The sequence below is a fragment of the Micropterus salmoides genome, unplaced genomic scaffold (genome assembly GCF_014851395.1).
Source record: "Micropterus salmoides isolate LMB-PRFRI ecotype aquatic unplaced genomic scaffold, ASM1485139v1 Ms_hic_scaffold_2, whole genome shotgun sequence".
Classification (NCBI taxonomy): domain Eukaryota; kingdom Metazoa; phylum Chordata; class Actinopteri; order Centrarchiformes; family Centrarchidae; genus Micropterus; species Micropterus salmoides.
Window position 1 is genome coordinate 21,322,214 of NW_024041150.1, and position 13,335 is coordinate 21,335,548.

The 13,335-nt window shown below is 41.6% G+C and overlaps 1 protein-coding gene across 1 annotated transcript in view; it reads left to right on the forward strand.

Moving 5' to 3' along the window:
- The window catches only part of dennd4c (DENN/MADD domain containing 4C), a 38,635-nt gene that overhangs the window by 686 nt on the left and 24,614 nt on the right, over positions 1 to 13,335 (forward strand).

The window sequence follows — 13,335 nt, forward strand, 5'->3', positions numbered from 1 at the left end:
TGAATCTTCTGCTTGAAATCAAAGAGCAGGGGAGTTTGTGCAGTTTAGGATTGTACCCAAGATAAGGATCTGTTAACCTTTCTTTCTTTTATTTGGGGCATGTGCTTGCTTTTATCCAGGGACTTTCTCTCTGAATATGCCATGTCTGCATTTGTGTGACCGCACACCTAGGAGTTGTGTAAGAGTCCTCTGATGGTTTTGTGTCTGTGTGTGGAGTGAGCACAAACTCCACCGAATGCAACGCCAAGGTGCTCACATATCTTTGTCTCAGCACTTGACTGTTCGCCAGCCAGCAGCTAGTCTAACCCTTAAGGCCATTAGCGTACTCAGTGCTACAGCTTCCCAGCACCGTTTTGGTGATTCATGGCATGCATGTGATGTTCCTGTTATGACAGCCGTGGCACAAGTCTCAGCAGAGCCGTGGAGGGCACTTCCTCTTGTGTTGGGCTGGTGGCATTCATATTTTTCATTGAGGTGTTTAACCACCTCGCAGCAGGAATGTCGGATTACATCAAAATATTTGAGGCTTGTGGAGGAAGTAAATCGTGGAAATTGCTCTTGCAGAACTGCATCAGCACTGAGCCACTGACACGTGGAAACAGCAGAAAAATGTCTTTCCTGACCTTGGCTTGGCCTGACGGTGGCTGGAAAATGGGAGTGGAGTGAATGTTGCCTCCTACTAACTGCTACAGGCAGCAGGTATAAAATAGGTCATGGCTGCACTGTGGCTTTGTGTACATTGAACTTGCACTTTGTCACCACCAGCTTGTCATCTAAAGGCTCTGTTAGGTGACCAAGGAAAGAAAGTGCGAGGGAGCAGCAACATGCTGTGGAAGGACTCGCTGGTTGCCTCGGCAAAAGTCAAATAAGCCAGTAGTCTGATTCACTCTGTTTGACACGAGCAACACATTTGTCTTTGACTGACATTTCAACTCCTTTCAGGGCCTGAAGTTCCACTGAACTCTTTTTAGCAATTCCTTGACTTAAAGTGACACTTCAACTTCATTCAGTGTCTTTATTTTTACTGACACTTCAAGCCCTTGCAGGTATCTGGTCTTCATTGTTGAACAACAAAAAATGCCTTCAGCTCTTGTAACTCCCCCTCATTCCATTGTTCGTTGTGCTTACACTAAAATTGACTACAACCACCCCCACCGCTGCTTCACTTAGTGCTTACATTTTGACTGACACTTCATATCCTTTCAGGTCTACGGCCTTCACCTTTTCACCCACAACTTCCACTGTTCTTAAACTCCAACTGCTTTCACTGCACCCACTTCAACTGACACCATCTTTCAGTTAATACTCTTGAACTGGCACTAACGTCTTTGAGGATTTCAACTAGGGAAGGGCATTTCAAGCAAAAATACTATTCGATATTCACAGGGACATTTTTGACCATTCTTTGAAGATCACCCATGCACACGCAAAGACAGAGACATAGAGAAAGTGAGATTGCTTCATTGTTTATTGACTGAATAGTTGTTGTAAACTCATAATAAGCTAGCTTTACCTCTGTTACCTTCTAGATTTTTGGCCCTGAACCTTAGTGAGGAGCGGACTCGTTTCTTAGACTAATTAGCCTGGCTCGTAGCTTGGTAATGTATAGCCGGACCCATCTCCACATTTTGTGTTAGTAAAGTTCGTAGCTGGTGACTAGCGGTCCGGACAGCTCTGCTGATGAATTTGTAACTGCATGACTGTTAAAAAGGGGTCAGATGCGCTGTATAATTAAACTACATTTTAATTGCCATCTTCACGATTAGCTAATTGCGTTCATTCAAATCGCAATATTGATTTGAACTCGATTAATCGTTCAGCCCTAGATACACAACCTGAGCACTGTTAGGCTGCAACCTGAGCATCTAGCCCCTCTCACAGCGTTGTAGCCAAACTGAATGGGCCACACACGTTTTCCCAACGCTTGGTAGTAAAAACAAAGGCAAATAATTTTTTTAAGACAAGATGTAATAGAATGACTACTTGAAGTGCCACTTTAACTCCTTTCAGTTCAGAACTGAAGATGAGAAGCATAACGTCTTCAAGTTTCTTCTTCTACCACGTCCATTTGCCCCGGACCTTCCGTGGATCCTTTCAGTTTTTTCAGCCATTTTAATAGACACACACACACACACACAGTCTTTTCTTCATTATTAACTGTATATTTTTTGTTACTCGTGCGAAGGACGTCTTCCTCCATAAAGAGTACTGAAGTCAGCGTCAGCAACACAATAGCATTCCCAGAGCTGGTGCGGAGTCATTGTCTAGCTCAAGGACGTTTCAACAAACCTGATCTTCTTTCTCACCATTGCTATTAACTGTTACAAATGTTTTTACATGGTGTCTCTACTTAATTAGCCAGAAATAAATGCAGATTATATACCGGCACTACTGATAATTCTCGTTTTTGGGCTTGCTCAGTCAGTACTAACCTGAAACACTTAATTGCTTTTTGTTAAGCTGCCTGTTTGCATGTCTTAAGACATATTAACTCCAGATAGTCGTTTCCAGCCAAAGAACAACAACGAGGACCTTGTAATCCATCCATAACCCCTCTCAGGTAACCTATTTCCTTTCCCTGACCCTTGTACTTTGTCGTGACAGTGGTGTTTTAGTTGTCGTCTTTCAGTAGGCCTGGTTCTGAGCTGGTATAGACCCAGCTAGTTAGTAAGGGCAAAGAGTTTGCCCTCTCTCCCTTCTCCTTAGAGTGGAAAGAATGCTCTGTGTCCGCCTGGCTGTCACGCTCCAGGAGGGAGCCAGTCTTGTGACGTTTCTGCTGAGCCTAGCCTCGCTGCTCTGAGCTGCCTCTCATCGTCTAACCTGCCGAGGTTGTTTTAAACTGGGTTTTTTTTAACAGAAAACTTTAAATCATTTGACTAGATTTAAAGTCATTCTCACCGTCCTTGTCTAACCTTCTTATCACATTGTGGGAAGCATGACTTGCATGCTGCCGCTGGCTGGTTGTTTTTTGACACAGTTCGGCAAACACTCAAGTGGGTCGCTTTTGCTTGGAAGCACACCTGCCTCTTAAATCACATGCTGAGGTCTTTGTGGAGTGTAACTACGGACCTACTGTGGGCCAGGAAGAAGGTTCAGTTATTAAGATTTGTGCAATCTTTCTCTTGATATGGTCCTGCCGCTGGTTGCTGCCGGTGGCTTTGATGTGAAATCATTAAACAAGAATCCAGTGCTGTTGGATTGACAAAGATTTACAGAGATAAAATACTAGAAGGCAGTAGGCAGTTTGGGTGAGCCATCTCTGTTAGCCCAGCAAGGACAGTTTTAATAATTATCTATCAAGTAACAAAACCAAACATTTGCTGGTTCCAGCTTCTAAAATGTGAAAAAAGTACCTGATCATTACAAATTGACTACTTTGGGTTCTTTTTTGACTGGCGCATGTACTAAGCAATTTGAAATCATTTTCTGGTCGTGGTAAACTGGGCATTTGTCATTATTTCAAATGTCCTTCTAGATTAAGCAATACAAATTTGTGTATTGCTATAAAATGATTTGTGGCAGCCATAGTGTATATACGTCTTACAGATTATTCCGTTTTTAGTAAAGTTACACCTTGCAAATATCAGGACAGTATTTCAGTAACATGGCAAACATGTTATACTTAATTAGAGGTTAGAGAGAAAAAAAGCGGGATAGTGCATGCCCAAAGATACAAGACAACACACATTATCTATTGTGTCTGTTTTCAGTGTGATTTGGCAATCCGAAACCTATTATGAGAAGTGTGCTGATGGCTTTCATCAGTCCCTAAATTAAATTTGAGTTTACGTATGGCCTGTATAAACCCCCTCAACAAAACAGCTGCCAGGGTTAAACAAACACGAGTGAGGAACAGAGTTCACCGTTGGTCTTTTGCTTTGTTCAGGCCGTGCAGAGCGAGAGAGATGTTGTTAGCATATGGATGTGATAGTGCCAGGCAATCACACAGGCTTATCTGGAGCCAAAAAGCTGATAGACTGTGAATGCTCCACCTCTCACCAACTCGGAACAGCAAATATTGAACAGTTGAATATATTTCCAGCCTTTTATCAAGCGCAGTAATGCATATTTCTGTCTGCATTAACAAGAAAGTGCGTATCTTCTTTGTTTTTTTTTCTGTATCATAAACTGAAGTCTGTCAGTCTCATCACAATGCACTGTTAAGATTAATTAGCAGGGTAAGGTATTTTACAGGCCGCACTTCAACAGCCAATTATGAGCACACACTGTAGCCTGCACCATAAGAATTCAATCAGACAGCAACTCACATGGCTATAATTTGAGTTCATCTCCCTCAAACCCACGCTGCAGCTCAGAGAAAGCACAGTGTTTTTTTATGTAATTATCGCCGCCTTATACCCAGCCTGGCCTTCACCGGCGACAGCACACTGTGATGACAGTTGGCAGGGAGGGCCACTTTGTCCTTCAGATCCTCCAGAGCCGCAGAGTGGCACTTGTGGCAGACGCTGGTGCCACGGAAGCTGACACACACCGTGGCTCGGCGGCTGCCGCTGGTGCTGGAAGGCTAAAGTGTCGGAGGCTGTTACAGCTGAATAATAACACCTTTTCATTTGCAGTTTGTTTGCTTTCGTTATGTCAGTAGGTGTAGCTGAGCGTTCAGGAATGATTTTAAGTGCACTTCAGCAGCTCTGTTGCATAGAAGCTCACATAAATGTACACATGGCACAATAGAGGGGTTGGTGTGAAGGATCAGCCTGTCCTACTATTCATGACCAAGGATCGACATGCTCCCGGGTATAATTACTGCATCTGGACCACTTACCACATTGCTTTTTATTCTCGTTTGTCCAAGGTACTGTACATGACAATTGCGCGTCATACTCAGCTGCTGTTTCAGACGAGCTGTGAGTGGATCTGCGTGGCAGGGCTCCTGCTGAAATAACTGAGACAGACACAGCACTGTCTGTTGTCCAGCAATTACACACACAAACACTGCGGATTTGTGCATGCACACACACGCAGGCAGGCTCTTTCACCCCTGGGGAACAAGCCTCCAGGCTCTTTTGTGTGAGAGGGATGAGATCATTGTGGGGCAGACCATGGGGGGATTGAGTAAGGGGGTTCCTCTCTGTATACATAAATAGAGAAATCTCTTTTAAGAAAGTTTCTCTGTCTCTTTCTCTTCATCTTTCCCGCCCTCTTAGCTTTAAATTTAGTATCTCGGAAATGAAGGGACTGGCTAGGTAAGTGGCATTAACACCCGGCAAGGGCTTAAAATGAACCAACATCAGATTTGGTACATACACATGTGAGGAGTAGGGCCTCCCTGGTTTTATTTATGGGAGCCAGTGTGTTTTCCTCTGCCCTCAGGGAATGTTGGGCTGCATAGCCAACCTTTGACACGTTTGCAAGCAAGCAGCGCAACCATCAAGGAAGAGGACTTTGCTGTGCAGGGAAATCAGCGGCCTTGAGGAATCATCCACTCAGGATTTTAGAACTTCTTTATTTAAAAAAAACAAAACGCCAGATATAAGTTTGAACCCCATATGGTTCCTATTTTTGTTTTTTTGGGTTTTTTTTTACAAACATAACAGCTTAATGGCTCAAACATAAGATACCCTTAATTCCACATATTTGCCTCAGGTGACCAGCGTTTGCTACTCATGTTACTTTTCTTGTTTGGACTTGCTAATCTGAAATGTTAATATATTCCTCTAACCTTCTAGTTACTGATTTTAAATACAGCAGGCTGTTGTACTGGAGGCACAATATTGTTGGATTCTATGACATTACGTTACCAAGCAAACTCATTTTTGTAGTTTGACCGTGTCTTTTTCACACGTAACGTTAGCTAAATCGTTACCTTCAGGGCATGTCTATCAAGTCAATTTACATACCGCAGCGACACACACACACACACACAAACACACACACAAACAAACAAACAAACACAGAGGTGCAGAGCAGAATGGGCTTTCCACAACTAACCACTGCGCTGTAATAACGTTATAACTAAATTTACACAGAAAGCAACATTAATTCAAATGAGGCTTACCGTTCAGTTTCTGGATTACAATGTTAGTCCAACATCGCAGAGCCTGCTAGCCACATTAGCCATGCAGTATGCTAACGCCAAGTTTGCTAACCTTTTAAAATAAACCGTAAAACAACAGAAACACGGCAACACTTACAGCTTGAAAGTTTGAAGTCAGGTCACGTACAGGCTATGGCGGTCCGTCCTTGAACCGTTACAGAGCCGGATACGGTTGTGGAACTTTTTAATTTATCAATTTAACACGCAGTGTTAAGTGTAAAGTTTCATCGTTGCGGTTGTTGCTGTGCTTGCCATCCTCCGCGGTAGGCTTGACCAATAGCGCAGGATTTCAATTTTGCGGTCATCGCCACAGCCCTAATTGTGATATAAATGTCTTTATTTTTAATATGTAATGAATGTTTCTTTGATTTTTAAGGCCGCTAAGTCATTTGTAATTACTGGAGTTGAGGTGTCAGTAGGTGTAAGGTGTCAGCATGGTAAGACATGAAGACCAGACAGAGAGCAATATACAAGATTGTAATGTTGGCATAAACGAAATTGCATCAAGGGTTTGAACAGTTGGTTGTTTTTGCTTGGCTTCCACTCCCTTTGTTCACAGCCATATGGCATTTCCACTTTGTCATGCTGTATGTTATTTTCAGAGCAAGTTACTCAGATAATGCTTTCATTTAGCAGGGTATTGTTGGTAAATTCTAAAACAGTGGTGTTTTTTAATGAAAAATTACTTACCGTAAATCGATCAATAATTAAAGTCATTTTCTTTCACATCATCAATTAGCTAATCATTGCAACACTAGAATAAAATGGTATAAGCATCATGTCAAAATCTCTTAATGGTTGACAAAGTCAACTCACTGTATTTATTGTCATGCTGGCAAACACTAGTTTGAGCTATTACCAATGAATTGTTAACTGTGTGTGATATACATTAAAACTGAAAAGTGTACTGAAGACTCACTCCAGATCAAGGCCTAAGCTTTAATTAACCAGTTTCAGAGTAAGCAGAATGCGTAGAGCCTCAGTATTTTTGTCATGGTTCATAGTAGTGACCCAGACAAAGGGAGTGACACTTGATCATCTGGGCTCAGGAGTAACAGAGGAACAAGTTTTCCCATGGGAGATGAGGGGCAGAGCACAGCCTTTAGAGGCAGGGGCTTAAAGATACAACACAAGACTTTAATACAGTGGAAATATAATGGGCCAGTTTGTCAGTCAGTTTGACTCGGTCATTTTCCTCACAATTTTTTGCCTCAAGTTTAAAAGTCTTCCTGAAAGATTATTTTTCCACCATGCATGTTGTCACATGTGCAGAACAAGAAAGCCATTACGTTATGTTCACTTCTGTTTACAATAGCTTTAAAGCTTTTAGCTTAATTCCCTGTCAGCACCATCACCGTTTATGGCCGCTACCATGTTTTATTTGCTCGCTGGACGTGAAATTGGACAATAAAACAAGCTTCCTCTGTCATGTTACCTCTAAAAACATCTAAAACTGAGAGGCTTGCTTTCAAATTGGCTGACAGCAGACTACGGAGGATATGTCAGCTATACTAAATGTACCCTTGAAAGACTTGGAGATCAATTTCCTCAGCTAGAGTAACACTAGTCGCAGCTCAGGGTCGTGCAGCCTGGGGTTGTTAGGCCTGGGTTGCCATGGCAGCGCCAGTGTTTGTCTATCACGGGCTGTCACAAAGACATTATTTGTGTGGTTGTGGAGGCAGACGGGACTGTCACAAATGGTTCCAGCTTCAAGAATGTGTGCACACCTAACATCAGTGTTTATTTGGCCTTTCTCATATCAGTATCAGTGGTTGTCAAAAAAAAGTTCCCTCTCTGTTGTACAGAAGCCACATGCCAGACTATTCTAATGTAATGGTAACCAACTAATAACAACTAATAGCTGTATTGCTACCATCACCAGGGAACGGGACACAAGTAATGCTTTGGTCTACAAATAGGGCAGTCGGTTTTATTCTGAGAGCAGGTGTCTGTGGTTGTGTATGTGTGAATTTGAGTGGCAGCCCAGTTTATGGGTCAGTTCAGAATTTCAAATAAATGAGCTGTTTTTTAAAGGGGACCCCCCCTCAGAATGATTCAGCTGCATAAAAACAAGTGTAAAACCAACTAATATGAGAAAAAAATTCAGTATCAGATTATGGGAGGTTGATGTTTAATGTTCTCTGTGAAGTACATGTTGACTCACCGGCATGGTGAACATTCATAGGGCAGCATTCAAAGGGACCGAACAGTTTGTTGCCCAGCATAGTGTTTGTTTTTCTTTTTTCTTTTTCCTGTTAAGATTGGTTTATTCCCTGCTGGGATACTTTGTGGTGATCTCTGCCTATGTTGTATGACTCAGCCTTGATGTTTTTATACCTGCATTACCATTTCAGTGCAGATGAATTGTAGAGGCTAATTTCATGACAAAGGTTAAAATGAGCACGTTATAACTGATTAAGAATGCTGTGGAATTAAGAAATCTTAACAACTGTAAACTCCAATGTAATAAATTAAACATGTTATCCTTTTTGCCAGGAATGCAGAGCTTTTTAGCTTCTTTCTTTTTCTTTCTTTCTTCTTTTCTTCTTTGGTGCATAACGTTACTGTTTTAGTTCAGTTTCACCACACTCTGCGGCAGCAGTTTTCAGTAAAAAAGTTTTAAAAACCCACACTACACTACCTGCCCAGCAGCAAATAGTAGACAAATGTAGCGACAATCCAGTGAATATACAAAGTAAATAGCATTTAGCAGCTAATATTTATCAGGGGTTGGTGGAGAACAAAAACCGAGCTAAAAGGGGAGTGAATATTGGTCTAATGTTCGTCATGGGGGAATAAACATGACTCCAAATGAATGCTAATGTTGCAAAACCCCTGCTAGATGTGTAAAACAAGCATCTGTTTGCTAGCAAGTTCACCATATCAACTTTAAAGGTGATGATAGGGCTGGACGATTTCACCTAAAATCAAAATCACGATTAATTGAACATTTCACCTTGATTACTATTATTGAACGATTATTTTGTTTTTGAATGTTGCTGAATCAGTGTAGGTCACAGTGTGGCTGTTATTGAAAGTCTGTCTGTTGTTTCCACAACTGCTGGAAAGTGAAGGCTATTAGCGCTAGCTAACATCTTCCTGTGCCTTAAGACTCCAGTCTGAAGGCTGAGCAGGACTGGACAGGGCGGAGTCACGTGACTACATACATGGTAGGATGTTTCAAGGGGAAAGTACACACACACACGCACACGCACACACACAATATGAACAGGATTAAATAACCGACATGGGAAAATTATGCTGGTTATGCAGGCCCTGAATTTCGGTTTCGATTACTTTTCAATTTGTTGCTGTCTTTACAGCTTGTTTCACTACCCCTGTGACACTAAAATCTGTGACCCAATCATCGCCAGATTCATACATCAGCGCCAGGGCTTTCTAACATGGGGTTGACGTTGTGAGGCAGTTGCAGTTTGGTTAGGTTTAGGCACCAAAAGTAAAAAAAATAGGTTTAGGAAAAGATCGGCGTTTGGGTTTAGTCACAGAATCTGATGGGTCACAGATTTTGGTGTTACACCCCAAGTGGCCAAACAAAATGAGTTTTCTGTTAATACAGCTGATATGCTACTGGTTCAGCTTACGTAAGTGACTTTAACATTTAAATCAGAGAATGAAATCCAAAGTATTTAAAAAATACATCCATCCATCCATCGTTAACCGCTTGTCCTGCGTACAGGGTCGTGGGGGGGCTGGAGCCTATCCCAGCTGACATTGGGCGAAAGGCAGGGTACACCCTGGACAGGTCGCCAGTCCATCGTAGGGCCACACATAGACAGACAACCACTCACACTCACATTCACAAGTAAGGGCAATTTAGAGACACCAATTAACCTAGCCTGCATGTCTTTGGATGGCAGGAGGAAGCCGGAGCACCCGGAGAGAACGCACACGGACACGGGGAGAACATGCAAACTCCACACAGAAAGGCCGGGGCAACTGGGGTTCTTGCTTCTTGCTGTGAGGCGACCATGCTAACCGCTGCACCACGCGGTATTAAAAAATAATGGTAACAATTATTAGTAGTGCAGGTGTCAGAAGGCATTGCCTAGTTGTGATGCACTCCATACTCGTGTCATACGTACGCAACCTGACATGGGGATATTGGGGATACCTGGGACAGATAATCACTTTTGATATATAAACGATATACAATAACAATATATAAACACCTAATGAAGGTCCTTAGTGGAAGCTGGACCTCCCTGCCACTCCGTTACACTTAAACACAGAGATGCCTACATACCACAGCAAGGTTTGTAGGCATCTCTATTTGCCGTAATGTAAGTATTCTATGCTTAGACATGGGTGCAGGGTTATGTTTTAAAATGCAGGAATGCATTTTACATCTCCTAACCTGACCTATGGTAATAATAAAGGAAAATATAGGCCCTATTCAATCATACAGATAGATAAATAATAATGATAATATTGCTGAGTGTAATTGCATGACTCATAAAATCCCATTTGAGCCTGCTCTGGTAAAGCGGTGTTGGATGGAAAACCGCTGAGGATGGGGTGCGTGCTCTAATAAAGAATTGAGAAACACTATTCAAGGTTAATCTGCTGTTGTATGGGGCGAGGGAGAAAGTAGCCAGAGTCTTGACAGTAAGGGATGCACCGATCTGACTTATTCAGTCCTGATACCAATACCTGGACTTTGGGTATTGGCTGCTGACAAGTACAGTGACACAGCGTAGCTTACCGGTAGCGGTGTAGTAATGTTTCATGAACAGAGGGTTGTTATTTCTCTTCTGTGATAGTGAACACAACATATGGTTTTTCAGTAACTATAATGCTTATCTAGCCATGTTATGGCTGACTAAAGGAACTTCCCCTTATAGCATGCACTTTTCTGTGACTGTGGTAATCTGGCACCAGGAGATACTCACTTCCCACAACAAACCTGCTACGTCACATATTGTTCAGGTTACCCACATGGCTGCCTTCCTTAAATGGGGGCTGGTGGCTTTGTGTAGGCAAGGAAAGTCAAGCTGTTGTTCCCTTTTGCCATCTAGTAACTCTTATAACTGTTTTTGTGTTTAACGATTTGTTCCCACTTTTTCCCCAATTTTTACCATTTTAAATAAATTATTTAAATTTGACCATACGGCCTTTAGTGTGGTACATTCCCCCAGTTAATACCACACAGGTATAACATATCTTTTTAAGGAATAATTAAAGAAGAAAAAATGACAGCTGTCAGGGCATAAAACAAATGATCTGTTGATCGTTACAAATCAGGACTTGACAGTCTAACAGTCCCATAGCCTGGGAATAGGACACATTTGCAAGCTCATGTTTTATTTTCTCTGGCAGGTGCTAAAAAAAAACTGTTGAAAATTTAATGGAATCGTGGCTTTAAAATCAAAAGTCAAACCGTTTCAACCCTAATCACCTGATTGCAGGGATTATACAATTATAAGTTTATTTTTAAAAAGTGGGATAATTGGATAAAGGGGATGAATTTGCTCTACTTGTTCCATACACATTAATTCACCCAAACCTAAGACCATCCAGTCACTGGTTAAACCATCAGAGTACATTTACAGGCCAGTCTTTGGTGAGAACACATTTAATATTGCTGTTTGTCATAGAGCAAATATAGTCTAAAAACAGCATTTTGCTTTTGAATAGGGACCAGTGAGATGTAACCATGGATACAGTGCAATAAAACGTTTCAGAGCATAAAATAAGTCCATCCAGTCAAAACGGTGATGATGTTTTAAAGGAGTTGGAAAGACATTATTCATTGTGTTGCAAAAAGCCACATCTGGAATCATTTGGGCTTTTATCATTTTATTTACAAGAAAAAAATAAGTGACACTCCTCAGAATGAGTAAATCTCCTACATTGGAAGGAAAATACTGACATAATAAAATGAATTCACAGAGGCAGTTATGTCTTTAACAAGTAAAATATGATTATGCAAAAAGCAGTGCTGGTCCCGTTCGATATTTCTCTTCCTTGCCTTATCTGTGAGATGTCGCTCCTAACCATCTGAGCTTTTCCATCCAGCATTACTTGGACAGCTGACCTAGAACAATTGTGGGAGTGAGATGGTAATCCATCCCATCTTCAATAATGCACCTTTATTGCCGTCTTTGTTCGTGGAAAGCTGAAGTCATTCAGTCTCTGTGTGGATATGACCTGAAACTATTGTTTTTGCTCCTCGAGGCTCTTTTGCTTTGAGTGTTTTCCCGACATTGTGATTAAAGAGTAATGAGTAAATGGGCAATATCCTGGGCAAATATCCAGCTACAATTCTTCAAAGCTACCTGGATGGCGAGGCTGGCAGTATACTTGAAACAAATCAATTTTGGCTTGTTCACATAGGCAAAATGCCAAGTGTAGAACTCAAGCTCATAGCTGCATTTATAATTCAACGAGATAATGGTTTATATGCTGGTCAAAAGAATGGAACATTAATTTGACTATTTTTAACACCTCCTGCGACTCCTTCCACAGCACAAGCCAGTGGATGTCCTGCACTGTATTGCAGCCAGTAGATGGAATAGAATAGAATAAATAATAGAATAAACTTTAATTGTCATTGTACAGTAAAACCACACAACGACATTTGTTTGTGCAACCTCTAAAACAATACTCACGTTTATAAGCACACTCATACAATAAATAAAATAAAAATGATAAAATCCCTATCTAAAAAATATGGCTGTGCTGATGGTGGAGGGGCATGATTATTCAGTTCTGTGATAGCCCTGGGGATAAAACTGTTCTGCAACCTGGAGGTGCGTGCTCCCAGAGCCCGATACCGCCTGCCAGATGGAAGCAGGGCGAAGAGATGGTTTGAGGGGTGTGTCTCATCCTGCAGAATATTATGCGCTCGGCGTAGGCAGCGGATCTTAAAGATGTCGTCCAGTGGATGCAATGGAAGTCCGATGATTTTTTTCGGCAGATCTTATAATTCGATTGAGGGATTTCCTTTCCTTCTTCGTGCAGTTGGCATACCATGCAGTCATACAGTATGTTAGAACACTCTCGATGGAACATTGATAGAAGATCTTAAGCGGCTCAGTTGACAAGTTGCTCCTTTTGAGTATTCGTAAATGCTAACATGCACTCTTTATACTGCACACAAGATAGACCAACTTGTTTTCAATTTTCAAAATGGCCGCATTGTGGCTTCACAATCATCTTGTTATCATATTGATTGGGTGAAAAATTAAAGTCCAGAATATAAATGGAAAAAAAACTACAATGGACAGTATTAATCTGAGTCATCAAGTCCAGGGCTGTCT